Consider the following 20,681-nt stretch of genomic DNA (forward strand, 5'->3'; position numbering starts at 1 on the left):
GTTCTATTTAAGATGGGATGTTGTCCATAGCAACCAATCAGATTTTAATTCTCCTTTATCTAGCACCTTCTAGGAGTTAATACATTGAATCTGATTGGTTGCTATGGGCAACATCACATCTTAAATAGAACTCCTATCTTAGTAAATTTACCCCAATGTGTCACACTGACTCATTGTAATGCTGCAGCAGGCCCCTATTCCACCACTATTCTAACACAACATTCGTCTTGGCCCTGGCTTGTATCATACATTTATCTGTAACCATTAGCACCTTTTGTTTACTGCTACATTATTTTAAAATAAATTCAATGAACTTTATTGAAGATTGGATTTTAAGTTTAGTTTTGGAAGTTGATAGTAAGTAATGATTGATGGCAAGTGGGTGGCAAAGAGACATTTTGGCAGAACATCTTTGTTGGAGATTCATACTTTGGGTGGAATTCAAATGTTTGAAAAGCCAGTTAGGTGTCTGTTTTTTACTGTCTATTAGATAGGAAAAGACAGACTCCCAACTGACTTTTCAAACATTTGAATCTCCCCCTTTATGTCTATGATGGAAAATATTTGAAAAAAATAAAACAATCTCAATAAAAATAGAACTTATTTAGAGCCTCATGCAATGCCAGTGTTTATGTAGTTGAGCAATTGCAACAGCGCATGCACAACGTTTCTAAAGACTCGTATGGAGCATGCATTACAAAGATTGCCCTAGAGCTGGTGCAATGATACGACCATTGGTGACATATAAAGATTCACCAATCAGTATTACAGCGTGCATGGTTGATGAAAGTATGTGTTGATAAAGCTATAAGTTTATCTTATATATTACCCTTTAAGAGGTCTAAGAACACTGTACGCTATCTACGTAAGAAGTACCGTAAGGGTACGCAAGTTGCGTAACGATCGCTCAACCGTAGTCGAGACGCTCAAGCGTCACGTTCGCTTACGGCCCAGAGATCACAGGCAGGCACGCTATTGCATTATAACATTAAACCTTTATATCTATACCTTTAACAACGAAATATACAGTAAACCTTAGTGTGGTGATAGAGTGTAAATGCAACCTGGTGTAACCTGATTAACTACAAAGCTGCTTGGGCGTCACCGACGCTCAGGGAATACTTAACACTATAAGAAATACACAGATACCTGGGCTTAGGGTCCAAAACCTATTATATGTATTATGACTATTATACTTGCAAAAGAATCACATTACAAAGCATACACTACAATATAACATAGACTAACTAACCAAATAACTACACAGGAAATACCATACAATACAATACAATACAATCAAGGGAAAATAAGGGAAAAAGAGAGGAGAGAGAGATGGCTTACAATAACATCAAGACAATATGATTGCGGAGAAACACTTACGCACAAGGGGAAACGATCGCATGCGCCTCGATATCCAGCTCCCGATTATCAGCAATGAGAACCGTTGAAGAGAGTGAACTGGATATGGTCGGCCTGCCTATTTATGCCCCACACACAATACAATTCAATGGTCCCTACAATCTCATTGTTCATTGGACACAGGAATTCGGCTTCGCATTATAACAAAAGGTCATAGGTTGATTCATACAGGTGGGCTGTGACTATTTCCAACTGCTCAGGTGGGAGGGAAACTGGGTTTCCCGCCGCATGGGTAATAAAGTGCAAATAAAGTAAATGTTCATAAACTTCTTATGTCCATAACTATTCGCACGAGCGATTGATCTGCTTCAAACCAACACCGGAATATTTCTAATTAAATATTCTTCCGATGGATACTAAACACCTCTGTATTACTCCTGTCTGACCCTTCGTATCAAACAAAGAGGGATTTCTCTGTTCATGAACATTCTATATTAACCAAACTTTCAGAATCTATCAAAGGGACCATGATCTACAAAATACATTATTAGTGAAAATATGTAATGATTGAGTCGCACGCTACGATCGCATAAACTCTACCGTAAATACGCATACCATGCGCCTGCGGGTGCCCGCGACTGTGAGTATGCGCACGTACGGGAGAGCGTACGCATGCGCAGCATGGACCAGTATGAGGTGCAAATATGGCAGTGTGTGTAGAGATATTTTTCTGACTTTGACAGTCCACCCTTTGGCAGTCAATAATAACTGCCACCTTCTAAAACATTTCAAAAGGAGAAAAATATATGTCAGGGGTTAATTCATTTCCATGGTTGGGTAAGGGAGGAGTGAGGAGTAGGTGGGAAGAGGGTATGACCTAGTGAGATAGCAGAAGCATGTATGTATGAGTCCATGTTTGGGGGGTCATGTATCATCGTGCCGTACGTGTTGTAAATCAAGCTTCGAGGTATTGCGAAGTATACATTTGAATTCCTTCTTATCCCGTGGTACGGGTCTGTGGATGGGCTGTCAAACTTTACCGAGCTCTTTTCGGTTTTGGTTGTAACAAAATGGGGAAGCACATTTTAGTTGATGATACATGAATGGGGGAGATATGTGATTGCTGATATCTGTGCCTGTATTCCCTATCGACCATGTGTGTCATTACCTGAGGGTTGTAGAAATGAAGAAAAGACATAATTATGGTAAAATGCGGTGGTATTCTATGTCAGGTTAATGTACATCTGTCGGTTGAAGTTTTGTTCGGTATCAGTTGAAAGTCGTCTTCTTTGCGCTGTTTTGCCCATTAGGTGCGGGCAAAAAGCTTTGTCAATGCCAATAGATTTACAAAAAATGTTGGGCTAGCGTAAGTTTAAGAATTCTAGGGAAACTGGGGATCCATGGCAAAGTTCATCAAATGTCCGTATCTAAAGTGGTCAAAACTTCTTCTTTGGTCAATCCGTTGTCTGTATAGTGTCTTGTCAACTTCCTCGTCCAAGGGGGTCTTTTTATATTGGAGAAAAACAGAAAAACAGGTGAAAGAAACGGACCGTAGAAATCGCATTTTCATCACATCATTGTTTCTACATTTGGGTCATAAATCAAGTCCAGGTTAATTACAGTTTCCTCACTCCTTAAACTCATTACCCTAGTACGATGATTGCACTTCATTAAAGCCTGACCGCATCTAAATATCAATCCAATCGATATGACAACACCTAAGATACATAGGAGAAACTTCCCAACATCCATTATGACTCCTTAAGCCCAGTCTCCTAAACCGGAGAACCAATTTTGCGGGTTCAACCATGACACCCAACCAGTCAGCTCATTACCTACAGCAGCAAGAGTGAGATTGTGTCTCCTGCGAAATTCCCACTTCAGTTGGAGAATATCGTCCATCTTTTGGTCTATGACCTCGACCGGATCCTCGGTGCTATTCGTAATATATGTGCAACATTTCACGCCGTATTGTGTTGCCAGTGTGACACAATATCCGCCTGTCACTGCTGTGAGGTAATTGAGAACCATTCTATGCTGTACCAGTTCTGTTTTGTAAGCCTGAAGTTCTCTTCCAGTATACCTAAACGTGTCATCATACATTTCAGTGATATTATCTAACAAATTGGTGAGCGCAGAAATGTATTTATAATTCAGCACTCCTCTAGCGGTGCGGGTGAAATCTAACGCGATTAAGAATTGAATCCCGGTGGATTCACTTATCAGATCAGAGGCCGGATGCTCTGTCTTCTCTATCAGGTGCCTTTTAACAACGTGCTCGTAATGGGTGTGAGTATAAGGAGCTTGGGCACCACGGTGTCTGTCTTTCATTTTGTCATGTGATACAGTCATTACTTCAGGCAGTACTTTTCCAATATAACACAATCCTTCAGAGTTTGGGGCAAGCCACTTGTACACCTTTCTCCCGCATATGAAATATGCATCATCGGGGAGAACATATGGGACGGAGTAGGACATAACCATATTACACACCTTCCATGTGAAATCTCCTAACCCTAATTCTTCCATCTGTTTAGTACACGTATCAGGTTGTACGATATGTGCACAGTATCCTGGTGATACCTCTCCAACTTTAGTAATCCTATTTCCTAAGGTATACCTATACCGGAAAGATTTTCCTCTACTGGCTATGTGGCGTACAAGCTCTGTATCTGTAGGCATTCTATCTGCTCTATGCGAAAAGGTCATGGTGTGGTTACTCCATGACACTTCCCAATTTCCCGGCTTTCGGGGATTGGAGATGTTGAAACATAATAGGGACCTATCCACATGGTATTGGTGGAGCTTCAAACTAGGAGGACTGGAGATGTTAAACCTCCTGTCCACCGGTCTCCCACCATTTAACTCAAGTACCTCCCCTATCGTTAAAGGAAATGGTACTAGCCCTGATTTGCTATGACCCTGAGGTACTTGAGAGCATACCCAACAATCTGTTTTGTTTAACACATTACCCACTAAGGAGTGATAGTCACTCAATGGATGCCGGTCCATATGGATATTAAACTGGATTGGCATTTCTTAATGCACCCATCCTCAATGACATTGTTACAGAGCCTACAGATACAGTTTTCTTCAGCTAACAATCCTTCACAATTCCTTCTATGGTCAATGCTATCGGATCGTTTTCTGATACTCGCCTTTGCTTGTTGATTATGTTGTTCTCGGAAAACTACGCCTCCATCTTTATCATCAGAACCTTTCTGGATCCTTTCTCGACCTCACTGGTACTCTCACCGAAACAGACTGCTCTGGTCAACATCAGGGTCAACATGAAAATCCATATCACAGTCTCTTGGGGCAAGTCCATCTTACAGGAGGAGAAAAGAAGAAATTTGTAAAGGGGGTATAAGAAAACAGTTTGTGGGGGAGAGAACTTGTTACGATAATAAGTTCTCTCGTCTTGTTGTTCTTCTTGTTCTGCTGTCCTCTCAAAAGGTGCTGTCTCTTCAGTCTTCCAAATGAACATTCTGGTGATGCAATATTCCTTCCTAACCGACGATCTTTCTGTAAGGAGCGAAAATCTGGCATTACCATTGGTCCAACTGAGGGGTGACATACCATCTTTAAACCATGAAAACATGAGTGAGAAGAGAGAGAGAGAGTCAAAAAAAACAAAAGAGAGGGAGAACGCTTCATGTGCATAACTCAACAACAAACAACAATAGGAAACGAGAAACGAAGCATTTTTATCAAACATTTTTCAACATTAAGAAAACATTGTCAGATTTATCAGGCTGTCATATCTACGTGTCTAATGGTTTCCTTGAGCAGTCCCTCCCCACCAGCACCTCCATATTCCACTGTCTGTATCTGGCCAGAATACATTGTGGTGGATAGGTCATGCTGGGGTTTGGTAGACTTCTGCAAGGACCAAGCGGATATGCAATGTTTGAATTCTTACCAATAATCGTCAGAGATGGGGATAGAAAAAGAAACATTTCACAGATACATTTACAACTTTTCACCCGGTCATTCCTGTGTCTTCAGTGAATGACCTCCCAATTTATTAACCGTTACCTCAGGCTTACCGTCAGTCCTAATAATCACCTTTCCTGACTATATCTCATGGGTGTGGGCCAAAATTCTTCCTGTCTGATCTCTGATTATAATGGTGTGTGTTATAACTTTGCTCATTTCTTGGTCTAGGGGGTCTGACTTTATGTGGGTTATTACAGTTGCTGGCATAATGCCCTTCTCTTCTACAATGATAACAAATCCTTGGCTTTCTCCATGTGCTAGGGGCCTGGGATTCCGGTCGACTTGATGCATCCTCTAGTGCTTGGATGTTCAGTGCCATCAACCGCTCTCCCTGCGCTTCCCTGGTTCTTTGGATATTTCGGTCATGCTCGATAGCGGACTCTCTTAATGCCGCCACCGAGATACCTCTCCAATGTGGTATGGAAGTTTGTACCCTAATTTTTAGTGTGTCTTTTAAGTTGTTCATTAATACGGACACAGCTACCTCTCTGTGGTGTACATTAGTTTCAATGTCATCTATACCAGTGTACCTAGCCATATCCTGCAGAGCCCGGTGAAAATACTCTGATGCGGATTCACCTTCTTTTTGTTTTATTGTAAAGATTTTATTCCATTTTACTACTGTGGGAAAATATTCTTTCAACTGTAGATTGATTCTTTTTACATTATCTTGGTTATACTCGTTTGTTAGTGGCACTTCCTCATCTAGCTTACAATCAGCGATAAATTTCAATGAATCAACATCGGGGGGTAAACATGCCCTCAAAACTGTCCTCCAATCTTTGTTATTTGGCTCTGCAGTGTGTCCTAGCACTCTAATGTATCTTTGACAAGCAACTAAGTCTTTCCTGGGATCAGGAAATTCAGACAGAATTGTTCTTAATTCTGTTCGGGAAAAGGGGCAGTACATGGCGATGTTCCTGACGGGGGTGACTCCTGAAGAGTCAGTTTTCCCATTTGGTACTGCAATTACCCTGACAGGATTAAGTCCAGTAACGTCATTCTGAATTGATTCTACAATATGAGGTACATTTGTTTGTGCGTAATGTATAATACCATACGTACCTGTGGACACGACCTCACCTGACCCTCCATTAGGGGGTTTGATTACAGTCTTTACCGATTGGGTCGCGTCCACCTGGATGTCTTGTGTGATGGCTTCTGGAAGAGGTGCCGACATCGCTCTGGGCTCGCTTTCTTGTTGGTGTTCCTGAGGAAAGTTTAACATGGGGTGCGACTTGCATGGGTTAATAGTTGTACATTCAACAGTATTACAATTAGCATTGTTACATTTATTACACTTATTCTTATCATCTATACTACAGTTGCTAAGAGCGTTTTTATTGTTCACCCTTGTGCTTTTCTCCGCAACCACAATCCCCTTCATTGCCATGTCTCTCCTCTCAAGATGAAAGTTAGGTAAGTAAGTTACATTTCTCTGCATGTCACTTTCCTGTAGCCATATCTGCAAACAATCATAATGCTTGATTCGTCTCTTTGCTGATTTAATGAGACATATCCTTCTCCTTAAATTATGCAACACCTCTGAGTCAAAACTACCTATCCCGGGAAATGGTGCCTTATCCCCCGCAGTCATTCGTGTCCATTTATCACAAAAGGTCTCAGTGTGGGGACCATACCTCCTCCACATTACTAACCGAGCAGACCCTCGGGGTCTGCAAGCCTCTGGAGTCTGAATCCTGACCTCCGACCGTCTCTGTATTGTGCACTTGGCTGCCATTGTGGACCTTTCTAACACAGAAAAACTTCCTAAAATGCACCAAACACAGAACTTCGTTGGAAATCCTTAAAGCTCTTCCACTGAACTTCTTCTGCTCCGGGTATCTCCGGTCCGCCTTCTAGCAGACACGTGTAGCCGTTGCAGGCCCTATCTCTAGAGATTTTCCTGAGAAAATTCCCTTCCTTTTTCTTTACACAAATCACGCTTGCATGTGCTCCCTACAACACGTATGAGGGCAAGATTTACGCATGGATATACGACCTCATATCACGTTGCGTTATTGGTCACACATACAACCGTGCGGTCCAATCGTACCACTTATAGACACTTGTTGCCCATAAATGGTAGGATCATTGGAGTCTCCCTACTGTGCTCCAAAACAGCCAGAGCGTAACACAACGAAAACTTTATCACACTCTGTTGCACGTTTTCACTTCAGGCCGTGCTCATAGATCACACAGATCACAAAGTCCACAAAGCGGGATTTAATACCGTTTTATCACATAGACCACAAAGTCCACAAAGCGGGATTCAATACACTCATACCGTTTTCAACCCACTATCATTCTTATAGTTTTCTGATCAGAAAAAAATCATTTCCCGTAGTCTGATAGCTCTCCCCAGAGGTGTTGCAGTAAAGTAAGGTATTTAAACTAAGTTTTGGAAAGCTGAAATCAATTTGTGCTATTTATCGCTTTGCGTTATTTACCGCGTTGCGCTATTTATCGCGTTGCGCTATTTATCGCCTGTTAAAATCAACTTGTGGTTTGAGTTACGTGGGCGTACACAGACGCTCCGTTGCGTAATATACGCTGCGTGCGTCGGCCTTTGGATTGTGTACGCAAGTCTTTGTTAGAGACACGTGTACGCAAAGCAAAGATCCACCGTAACACAATTTATACTTTTATCAATGTAGATTGATCCTTGATCATCTACCACACAACACACTGACTTCGCCTTATCTCCCAGGCAAAAACTGTGTGTTTGTCTATACTTTAACTATATTACCTCTATTCTTAAACTATGAAATAACGGCAAATCTCTTTTAGCACTTTTATCAACTATAAAACTGGCAGACAGGAGAGTGATATACGAAAATACATAAATGAAAAAGAAATGCAGATATATATGTGTGCGTGCAAGACAGAAAAATAAACAGTTTTAAAAGACACTAGCGTTTTGCTCTTACCTCCGGTTCCCGGATTCCTTCAGCACCCTTTACCTAAGCGAAGCAGACGCTTATCCCGTCAGCACTACGAGGGATACAACCTCCCGCCCTTTGCTGATGGATAATGTCTGCTGATCTACCTAGTGCAGATATGTGAAGGACTGGATGGCCCCCAATTGATAAAGCTATAAGTTTATCTTATATATTACCCTTTAAGAGGTCTAAGAACACTGTACGCTATCTACGTAAGAAGTACCGTAAGGGTACGCAAGTTGCGTAATGATCGCTCAACCGTAGTCGAGACGCTCAAGCGTCACGTTCGCTTACGGCCCAGAGATCACAGGCAGGCACGCTATTGCATTATAACATTAAACCTTTATATCTATACCTTTAACAACGAAATATACAGTAAACCTTAGTGTGGTGATAGAGTGTAAATGCAACCTGGTGTAACCTGATTAACTACAAAGCTGCTTGGGCGTCACCGACGCTCAGGGAATACTTAACACTATAAGAAATACACAGATACCTGGGCTTAGGGTCCAAAACCTATTATATGTATTATGACTATTATACTTGCAAAAGAATCACATTACAAAGCATACACTACAATATAACATAGACTAACTAACCAAATAACTACACAGGAAATACCATACAATACAATACAATACAATACAATCAAGGGAAAATAAGGGAAAAAGAGAGGAGAGAGAGATGGCTTACAATAACATCAAGACAATATGATTGCGGAGAAACACTTACGCACAAGGGGAAACGATCGCATGCGCCTCGATATCCAGCTCCCGATTATCAGCAATGAGAACCGTTGAAGAGAGTGAACTGGATATGGTCGGCCTGCCTATTTATGCCCCACACACAATACAATTCAATGGTCCCTACAATCTCATTGTTCATTGGACACAGGAATTCGGCTTCGCATTATAACAAAAGGTCATAGGTTGATTCATACAGGTGGGCTGTGACTATTTCCAACTGCTCAGGTGGGAGGGAAACTGGGTTTCCCGCCGCATGGGTAATAAAGTGCAAATAAAGTAAATGTTCATAAACTTCTTATGTCCATAACTATTCGCACGAGCGATTGATCTGCTTCAAACCAACACCGGAATATTTCTAATTAAATATTCTTCCGATGGATACTAAACACCACTGTATTACTCCTGTCTGACCCTTCGTATCAAACAAAGAGGGATTTCTCTGTTCATGAACATTCTATATTAACCAAACTTTCAGAATCTATCAAAGGGACCATGATCTACAAAATACATTATTAGTGAAAATATGTAATGATTGAGTCGCACGCTACGATCGCATAAACTCTACCGTAAATACGCATACCATGCGCCTGCGGGTGCCCGCGACTGTGAGTATGCGCACGTACGGGAGAGCGTACGCATGCGCAGCATGGACCAGTATGAGGTGCAAATATGGCAGTGTGTGTAGAGATATTTTTCTGACTTTGACAGTGTGTTAGACCTTGCTCAGACCTTGCACATTTAGCCGGATGCATGTACACAAGTCAAGGTGTTTATACTGGCCTTTGCAAATGGGCGACTGCCAGTAGATGCTGCAGCACAGGCCTCTGCGTGTGTTACAGGGCCTACATATAGGTGGACCATACTAGCCCTTCAAACTGGGATGCTCATGAATTACACAGGTTCTGTGGCTGAGCCACAGATGATGTGTAATTCATGAGTGTCACAGTTTAAAGGGCTTTTATGGTCAGCCTACTATATACATATATATATATATATATCAAAACATTCCGCTATCACACTTAGGGGTATATTCAATAAGAGTCGGGTCCATTCCGACATGCAGTTGTCAGAATGCACCCGACAACCCCTATTCAAAAGAACGAGAGCGGCCAAATCCGACTGTCGGATTTGGCCACTCCCGGTGTCTTGTCCTGCCGCTGCTGTCAGCCACTGACAGCAGTGGCGGGGGGAGCTGTCAGCGGTGCACGGGGGGGGGAGGGAAGGGGAGCTGTCAGCGGCTGCTGTGTGCTGTGGGTGGGATGTCTGCGGCGGTGGGGGCAGCAGCGAGAGAACAGTGGAGGAGAAGCAGGACCTTGCTTGCTGGAGGCGGGTGGATGCTGACGCTGGGTTCCTGCTCTACCCACTTTACCCCCCCCCCCCTTCTTTCCGTCTCCTGCTCTCAGTTTACCTCATCTCAATCCGACTTTTTTTAAAGTCGGATTGAGATTGTCAGAAACGGGGCTAAAACCTGTCGGGTTTAGCCCCGCTTCCGACAATGCACACTGATCGGCGGCTGAAGCCCCCAACAGTTTATGTTTTCCAGGTCACCTAGCAGGTGAACAGGTGTATTAATTACTCACTGACACATTATAAAAGACCCACAGGTGGAGCAAATAATTTCACTTGCAATCCTGTGACGAGACCTGGAAAACATAAACTGTTGGGGGTACTTGAGGACCAAGGTTGAGAACCACTGAGCTAAAGTGTACTCTGACCTCTACTGTACTTACTCATTTTTGGGTTAACTCTGGCAATAGCCAACAAAAATGAGATACAGTACTTGGGGATGTCAAAAACAGTTTTACTGGGTTACCTGCTAAAAATGTCTACAGTAGAGAATGTTTAAAAATATGGGCCTGACTCAGAGACGTACGCAATGCCAATATTTATGGGCTTAAGTGATTATTGGGTGACTGCACGTGCACCACAGTCGTACCGTGCAAGCACTTATGTACCATAGCGATGTCTCACGCAGTGAGTATTTATTCACCTAAGCCATGTTTGTGCGTAATGCTGATGTTCACACAACTGATCGCACTGTGCACGCGCCAAGGTACCATGACAGTGCCACTCGCAGTAATGCAAAGTGACTGACAGTCAGGGTCCATTTGAGAGAGGTAAAGGGGAGTGGTGACAAAAATGCAAACTCGTTGCAGCCATTTGTTGTCTCAGCCTACAACTGCAATCCCATATTCACAAAATATGGCCCCAGTGTCTCAATTCCCACAGTCATTCTGAGCGTCAATGTGGTTACTCAGGAAGACACGATGATGTATAGATGTGTCTTCATACATCTTGCCTCAATATGCCATGCAGCAGGAGATGCCTGGTGGGTTTCAGCCGGCAGCTCCCGGGCAGCTCTGCTAATGTTGGGCATCTTTTTTTGTCAAAAATGCTTATTATTAGCATTGTTATGTGACTAGGGTGCACATTGTTGAGTCAAATGATATGCGGCATGCCTATATTCTAAATATGACTGTGGCTGTATCTGCAAACGAAATGCTATGTTACAGTGATGTGCAGGAAAACACTGTAACATAGCATTTCAAATGCAGAAACAGCTGCGGTCACACACAGAATATAGGCATTCCACATATTTTAATCAGCATTAGCTGCTTTTGTGTCTTATTTGCATAGCAATGCGACTTAGATTCATTTAAATAATAAAAGATGTTCGGCACTACCGAGTCACACCACTGCATGGCATGAATAGAAGGGCTGTTTAATGTGACTACCGCAAGAATGTATGAGGACACATCTGTAATTTACACTGCCACATCTCTCGCACAGTTCCAAATACTAGTTTACATGGCCTAAACCTCCACTGGGTCCTAGAGCACTCCAAACTAGCCCCCTTATCTATCTACATTATAAGGGTAAACCATAACATTTTACAATACCTAAAATGGCCTTGTAGCCAGAAACCACAGGACCCAGTGCTCTCTTAATACTGGTGGCACTTATCTGATTTGTTAGGGATAATTATTAGAACATGTGCATGTATTTTGAATTATTCCAGTTTTAGACTATAAATAATTTAATAGTAGTCCACTTAGAATGGGCTCAATGATGGGAAGATCAAGCTAACGCCTCACTGCTTGTCCATGCAGACTACCAGTGGGCCATTTTCACATAATATTTCTCCTAACTGTGCTGCTGTGTAACTTTCCTTACTTGTACATTCTTCATTACAAATGACAGGAGGACCCTAAGTTTATACAAGCCAACTGAGGTGATAACCACCAGCCATTCTGTTCTGCCAATATGCTTGACCCCAAGTCAAATGTGGAAATGTACATTTACATTATTCAGCTGAGTCTGCAAAAATCTGCATTGATTTGGCCATTTTTAGAACATGCTACCCGTGGACTATGAGATGGATATACTTACACTCCTAAAGCATCTCTTGCACTTTCCAAGGTATTTTCTCCAAAACCTATGATGAGATCCTGTAAATAGGCTTTCTAATTGTCTTATGCTTCCCAGTTCATACATGGTATAATTAATGAAGCTCTTCTTCTTTTTCTACTGATCACCCTTTATAAGAATACAACAATGACCACCTCCCCTCTCTGAGCCACACATAGCTGTTCAGCCCAACAATCTTCTCCTATTGCACTCTCAACATTGTTATTCATACTGTAGGGAAGCAGCAAACTGCAGATCATGACTCCATATGCACGTGGTATATCACTATCAATTATCAGCACTATAAAAATTACACTACATCATGGATGCCTTCCATACTTTGAGTCCAGCAAGCATGGAAGATGTTCTGTTGTGTAGTTATCAGATTATTACCTCCTAGTCTCCCTTGCATAAATCTGAGATGCCAAAGCATCTGCTTCAGAGTCCTATTAAACCACTATTGCTTACTGTTTAGACTTAGTCCACTTATGTCACCCCATTTATATGCCTCCACATTGCACCCTGCATTTTAGCTTTTGATTGGTTTTCATCTATTAATCCTTGCTAAATATGTCTACTTGTGCAGCAGGCCAAGCCATCCACTCACCATATCTACATGTCTACAGTTCATCAAAGTATTGTCAGTTGTAGTGGGTAAAAGGTGCTCCAATCAGTCTACTGCCAAAGTAACTCATCAGTAGTGAGGCAGTTTTTGTACTAAGATTAAACAGATTTAATAGTAATTTTGTTCATTCCCTCATTCATATTTTATAAAGCTGTTCCAAGTTAATAGACATACTGCATACCTCAGGAATGTAGTGGTTTACATAGGCTACTAGCATTTATTTAATAAAATGTATTCTAAATACCTGCCAGCCCCCTGACTGAATCCATGCAGAAACTCTAATCTGGGATATTTCTCATAAACTGTAATGGGAGCAGTGATACCCCTTCTCTCTGTCTAAAGACACATGGCTGGAGATATCGTTCCAACCAGCCAACTAGTTGGCTGGTTGGAACGATAATCTGGCAGTATGTGGGAGCAAACGATTATCAGCCGTTTGCTTCCACGCGCTAAAAAACGTCCAGAAACAGTTGGTCCAACTAGTTGGGAAAATCAAACTTGTTTGATTTTCCTAACTAATCATTCAGGTGTAGGGGAACTTTCCCCCCAACTAAATGATAAGTAGGCGGACGCTGGGAGGCAGTGTCCGCCTGCTTCTGTCACCCTCACTAGCGGCTGTGCTGACTTTGTCATACCAGTATTCCCGGCAGTGGCGGCAGTACTGTGGAGCAGGAGCAGGTTCAGGGGTCACACTGGGACCCCAGCATTGGCACCCCACCCGAGATCACTGCCCCCCACCCCCGCGATCACGGCAACCCACCCACGGTCACTACCCCCCATGCAATCGCGGGCTCTGTCTACAGAGACCCGGGATAGTTACCCTCGGAGTCTGTACATCAGGGAGAGGGTGCTGGGAGACCGGGTTGCATGTGAGGACGGTGGGCAGACAGGGTCCAGGCTGCAGGTGATGTAGAGGGGGCAGGGTCTGCACCTTACCATATAGCTGCTGCACATACCATCGGGATCGCTAGATATGAGGGTGCCGCAGAGTTTTAGTCACCGCTCCCTGTTTTCTCCCACCCTTTTATAAGCAGCGGGCTTTGTGCCAATGGCCCCCGGTTGCTGAGAGCAGGTCATCCTTTGTAGGAGAATCTCCCCTGGTCATGTGAGGCTCAAGTACTCCTAAGTCCTTGCCCTCCTCAGGGCAGAAGTCCCTGCATGACATAAAGCACCCCCTGAGCTGCTCCCCTGGGGCTGAAGAAGATGCACAGGGGTGGCTACCAGGAGCTGGAACCAGCCCATCGAGTGGGGGACAGTTTTGAATCATGGGGAATAGGTGGCTCCCTGTCTAATCTGCTGGCACCCACACCTCTACCCACCCCAACACACATACCTCATAGAATAGTGACACAACCTGCCAGCAAATATATACACATATATATATATATATATATATATATATATATAAATAATTAATTAACATCTAGCTCCTTCCCTGCCTGCATCCACCCCAAGAATACCAAGAATCAGCTGTCCACATCCCCCACCGCAGCATAGACTCCCATGCCTGCATCCCCCAGAACAGTCTCCCGCTTCAGAGTGGCAGCACAGATTCCCTTGCACCCCATCCCCAGCAGCAGCTCTGGCAGCAGCACTATAGCATCTCCTTCCCACATCCTGCACCCCACTATCACCCAGCACCCCTAGCCCACTGCGATCACCAGCTCCGGCAGCAGCATTATAGTGTCCCCTTCCCGCATCCTGCACCCCACTATCACCCGACATAATTAACAGCAAAACTTTTTTTAACCCCTGGATGCCTACATGGACTGAAGAGGACCGATCTTCACTGGAAATAGGTGAGTATTTTTTTTATTTTATTTTTTACAAGTACCCCAATGGATTCTACTGGTCAAGGGGACATGAATGGAGGCGTGGGATGTAGGTAATTTATGTAAGTGTGTAAATAAACGTATACTTTCATGGTGTGTGTGTGTGTGTGTGTGTGTGTGTGTGTGTGTGTGTGTGTGTGTGTGTGTGTGTTTATTTCTATATTTCTTTTACTGTGGAACTACAAGTACCAGCAGGCCCATTAAATAAGTAAATTTAATAAATGTATAGTGGTGAAAGAAATTCCCAGTTTCACTGAAATAAATACACTTCTGCATGTTTTGAATAAAAAAAAACTGAAGTACTGTAGGCAGGCACTGTCCGCCTACTTTGGTGACATCACAAGTTGGACAGAAGTTGGCAGGTTGTTCTAATGAAAAGTTGGTTAGATGTTTGGAGCACTGATGAAAAGTTGGTTAGATGTGTGGAGCACTGTTTTAGTTGAATAGACAAGTTGGATGGTTGGAAGTTTGGAGTGTTGGAGAAAAGTTGGTCTGAAGTTGGTCTGATGTATGGCTAGCATTAGTCCCTTTGCAGCAATGCCAACATTTACTCATAACTGGGATATGTTATCTTTATAAATATATATTATATATAATATTATTATAATTATGTGTATATTTATATCAGTGTATGTTCTGCAAGACAGCTATCCAATCTGAATCATATCATTTAAATTATTGATTATTGCTAGAGTCATTATAGATCTGTGTGAAATAGGATACATTTGTTGCTATATAGGTAAATTTGAAATAACAGTATTTTAAGGAAGTAAGCGTAAAGACACAAACGCAGGTCTGCATAAAAGTTTATACAGAACAAATTGTGTCTAGTGGGCAATAGTAATTAGTATTGTTCACATTTATAGAGCTGTGTCATTTGTTTTATTGCGGACGCAGGGTTTTGTACACGTGTCTCGGACAAAGTAAAGGACTGCGCACGGAGCGTGTTTACGCAAAGTGCGTAAGAATGCGGGTGCTAAGTACAAATTACACAATAGTGTCGTTTAGTTCAAAGGTGGGATAGTAGACATTTAATACAATAGCACATAACTATCAGATTTCGAAAGCAGGTTACTCTAAATTTAGTTTAAAAACTGTATTGCCTCTGGGGTAAAGCTGCCTATCTGAATGAATTTAAATTTTCTGTACAGAAAAACCAAAGTGTATTTGAGTGAGCGAACGTAGGAGTGAGTGGATATTCGAACCCAGAGAATTCGGAATCCCGTCGTGTGGTACACCGAGTAAGTGAAGGCTTGGTGGCGTGAGGCGGCTGACTCACGTTAGTATAAGGTTTAATACGTAAGTCGTAAGGAGACTTACACAGGAGCATGGTAGGGAATTGTGAATTGTGTTGTGACCCATATAGTTTTTGATACGCTCCGGCTGAGGTTTCGCAGCTTGTGATTTGATTCCAGTGGTCGTATGGCAGATAAGTAACAAGTACCTATATGCTGTGCGATTGGACCGTGCGTTTGTGGGTGCGATATATAGCGCAACGTGATATCCTTTTTACGAGCTTTTGCGTAAAATCGTGGTATCATTAGTGCTGTATAGAGCATACGCAAGCGTGATTTGTGTATAATAAAGCGCATAGGGAGTTTTTGCTGGTCTCTCTCAGGAAAATCTCTAACGACAGATACTTTACTGGAAAGGGTAAGTTATTCCTAAAAAACTTCCAGTAAATATAGGTCAATAGGGGCCCTGAGTTGGGTACATTGCCTTCGCTATCGACAGTGTATGGTAGTACTGGCAACCGTGGGCGTGAGCGAGTGAAGAGTGCGCTGAGAACTTTCACCGTCACCTTATATTGAGTATTTTGGTGTTTGTGGGAAAAGGCCCACAATTATGGGAGCCAGTTGCTCAAGTAAGGGACGTTTAACCAGGGTTCAGGTTGAAGAGCCGCGGCCCAGGGGGCCAGCAAAGTTTAAAGGAAGAAGTAATGTGTGGGAAATATGGTCCACACGCTGAAGACTTTTGGTCTGAATGGGAACGTATGACTGACAAAGATAGGGAACCATTCCCTAGGGTGGGCAGCTTTGAACCAGAGGTATTGCAGAACTTAAGCAGTAAAATATGTCTTCTTAAATCCAAAAACAAAGGGTCAGACATACAAATTGTTTAAACCTGTGGCAGCAAGAGGGGTTGGTGAGTTTGATCCTAAGGTATTGCAGGTGGTATGTCTAACCAAAGTCATATAAGACAAGAATGGAAATATAAGAACTGTTTGAACTTGTAGCAACAATAAACAAGTAGGAAGAAAAAAAAAGAGAATGCAAGTACACCGCCATATGTAGATGTGGAAGCAGTTACGGCCAGCATACAAACTATAGAAAATAATAAAAATATGAAAAATATGACTGTAACCTATATATGTACTAATGAATGTTGAAGTTTTATTTAGGAGGAGAAGGTGACCTGATCGTTTTCAGCCATTTCTCATGCGCCCAGAGGAGTATCCAACCGGTAAAAGAAGAGCAGTAGCCTTGGGGGGAAGTGGCTGAGACCAGTAGGACAGGTAAGTATGGTATCATTCGTGTACATATATAGTAAAACCCAAAAATAAAACAAAAAAAATCAAGAAAGTAACATCAGAAATGGAGAAAAACCTGTCCGCACATTAGTATTTGCCAGGAGAAAAGCGGACAGAGACAAGGTAACCCCCGGGTATTTCTTTCAGTTACCATATAAGAAGTATTCATTCCTAGTAATGCCCCTAGTAAAGATGAGCTCGGAAATGTTTGTTGGACCATGTACACACCCTTAGTACGGGATGAGAAGGATTGAATGAAATACTTTGCATGATCTAGAAGCTTGTTAAACTTTTTTTTGTTTTTGTCTCTTGCAGTAATAGAAAACTCTCCATCTGGATAAGACCACTGGTAAACACTAATTCGGCAAATGGGAGGTGGCTGTCTCTGTGCAAATGGATGGGCTCAATAAGGCATTGAGTGTCAGGGTGCAGACTTCTTTGCAAAATTGGAAAGGGGTCACAGTAGCTAATCTTAGATAGTGTGCTATTGAACATCACAAGAATAGTGCTAGGCGCAGAGAACAACAGGTGGAGAGGTTGAGGACAGTAAGTATACTGGCACATACAGGAAAGACCCATCAGTCCAAACCCCAGATCCCTAATGGTCAATAATATGTTACACTTGTAGGAAGGAAGGGCATTTTGCCAGAGATTGTAGGAGTAATAGGACACATAGTCAATATAGATCCCCTAGACAGAAAACACAAGCCACATTATTAAACACATAGACGGGACCAAGGGACATATAGTAAGGAATCATAAGCCATATAGAAAACACAGGTTTGGCTAATGGGAAGAAAAAAATAAATGCAACATTACCCTTTGACAAAACTTGAAGACTAATGTCACATTCTGCTGTTCTAGGTGCATGTCCATCACAGGTAGAGGAAATTATCTCACAGATACCGGGTTCCCTATGAATTTAGGATGGACAGGACACTGGATTGATGGCTGGGATAGTCCCAGTAGAGATAAGACACACAGAATTTTTTTTTAGGGGTATAGACCAAGTAGAGAATCACTTCCCCATAGTGCCCAATCCAGTTGTCAAATTTTTATTAAATCTTCTTCACCTCTACAAACTCATCTGTCACCAACCTTTATTCTGTTTCTCTACAGTTTCCTCTTCATCTTTTGCGTTCACACAGGGTGGTACAATACATGGACCCAAGCACAGTTCAAACTCCACATGCCTAGGTCCTTCAGAGTTCTGCCCAAACCCAGTATATCTCAACAGCACTATGACACCTGTATTACTGCAGTGTGCCTTGTCATGCACAAAGGGTGGAGAATGGGAATACTGGTGAAGGGAAATTTTGTATAGACACTGATATGCCTGTTGGTGAATGGCAAACCTGACATTTTCTTTTTCATTTTCTTCTTCTTTTCTCCTCTAGAGATGTTTCTTTTCTTTTTTCTTTTGAGTTATGCTCATGGTATTCTACATTGCAAACACACGATAGTTAAATTAAGATACAAAAAAATTGTGTTCCCTACAGGAAAAGGCAGTCTGGAGGACAAAGGGGTATGACCAGGAGTCCTCAGGACTGTGGGCAGGTGGACACGGTAAGCCAGTAGCCCCCAGAGCATACCTTCCAAGTCTAGCTGAGGTGGCACACGGTCTGACTTATCTAGGCAAAGAGGGTAGGTTCAGGCTGATGAGAGCCTACTGGTGTGCGCCAGGATACTAATCTCATGCAGGTAAGAGAGCAATGACCTGTCTTGCTTGCTTGAGGAAGAATATTGGTAAAGCAATACCAACAGAGCCATCCCATATCCCTCCTGCAGACGGATCTTTTCAGGAAATACAAATCGACTTCGTACAGTTAACACCCTTTAGGAATTATTGTTATGTATTGGTGTGCACTGATGTTTTCTCAAACTGGGTAGAGGCATTTCCTGCCGCCACGGATGCTGTTGTGTTTACCGCAAAGGAAAAATGTGCAGAAATTTGTGTGTAGATAATGGTACCAATAGAAGTAGGAGCAAAGCTTGAAATTGTACTATTGTGATCATAGATACTGCCACTAGTATTATGTAGCTTCGGAACCACTCCCAGATCTTCACTTAACAAATCACCCTCTTCGAAATTTGTTTTTGTTTTGGTTTTGGTATTTGTGTTTTTTGGGTTGTTTTTGGAAGACAACCTCATGTCATTATTGATCCGCACAATGATCAGAGATGCACCAATGAGAAAGCATTTGAGAACTTGACAAAAGAACTTGAAACTGTTGATTGCTGGTATGCCAAATACTAACTGTCTTGATTGTGAACCAAGAGACTGTGTGATTGTTCTTATGCTCAGGTTGCCTAATAGACAGGTTGGAAGGACTGAGAGGCGGCACTGTTGAACACTACCTGAGCGTACTAAAGGATTGCAGAAAGACCAGTCATTGCAATTGATTTGTTATGAACAAGAGTTGTTTTGTTCTATTTCTCTTTTCTCTCTTTCCCGCTGACAAACATTTTCTTTCAGGATATTCTATTTTTGCGAGGTTTTTTTATGAGGAGTCGAGTGTGGGACTGGAACTGGTTCTGGAGGAAGGAGTGATTTCCTTATAGGATCCCAGGATTAGCCGATCAGTTTGTTAAAATCAGAGAAAAATCAAAGATCTAGTAGTTATGGAGTTCAGAGGTAATCAGGAACAATCAGACAATGGCTATTCACACATTGCAGATAAAGAGCTCATTAATATATGTGGAAGAAAGGTTTATGAGTGGCTCTCCCCGAACTCCGAAGGTTTATGTTATTTAGGAAGGACACTACTTATAACCCTTGTTCAATGATTAAACAGACCTAGAATATGTTCCAGAAATGGAAACAATGTTCAGAAAATGATAGGAATATGTAGATTATGAAAATTTTATATGTCACTGTCACGATTTGTTTGTGTCTTCTTCATCTACCCAGCAGAACCTCAATCGAATCCAAACATCAGTGTACAAAGACATAAGTACATGTATGTGTTAAATGTTCATCGCAAATCAGACATTATAGGCCAAAGCATTGTCCCAGCATACTCTATAGGTTGAATGTTGTCCCACATCCAACCAGTGGTCCCGTGACCGCCGAGTGCATATAGAGGATGTCTCGTCCTCCTCCCTGTCTTCCCCAAATATAGTCAAGTGTCTGATTTGCGAAATGCATACATACTTGTGTCTAGGTCACCGATTATTGTATGAAATATTTTTTTCTTATGTTAATAATTGATGGCAGTTATTTTTTGCTGCCAAAGGGTG

The sequence above is a fragment of the Pseudophryne corroboree genome, chromosome 2, assembly GCF_028390025.1.
Source record: "Pseudophryne corroboree isolate aPseCor3 chromosome 2, aPseCor3.hap2, whole genome shotgun sequence".
NCBI lineage: Eukaryota > Metazoa > Chordata > Amphibia > Anura > Myobatrachidae > Pseudophryne > Pseudophryne corroboree.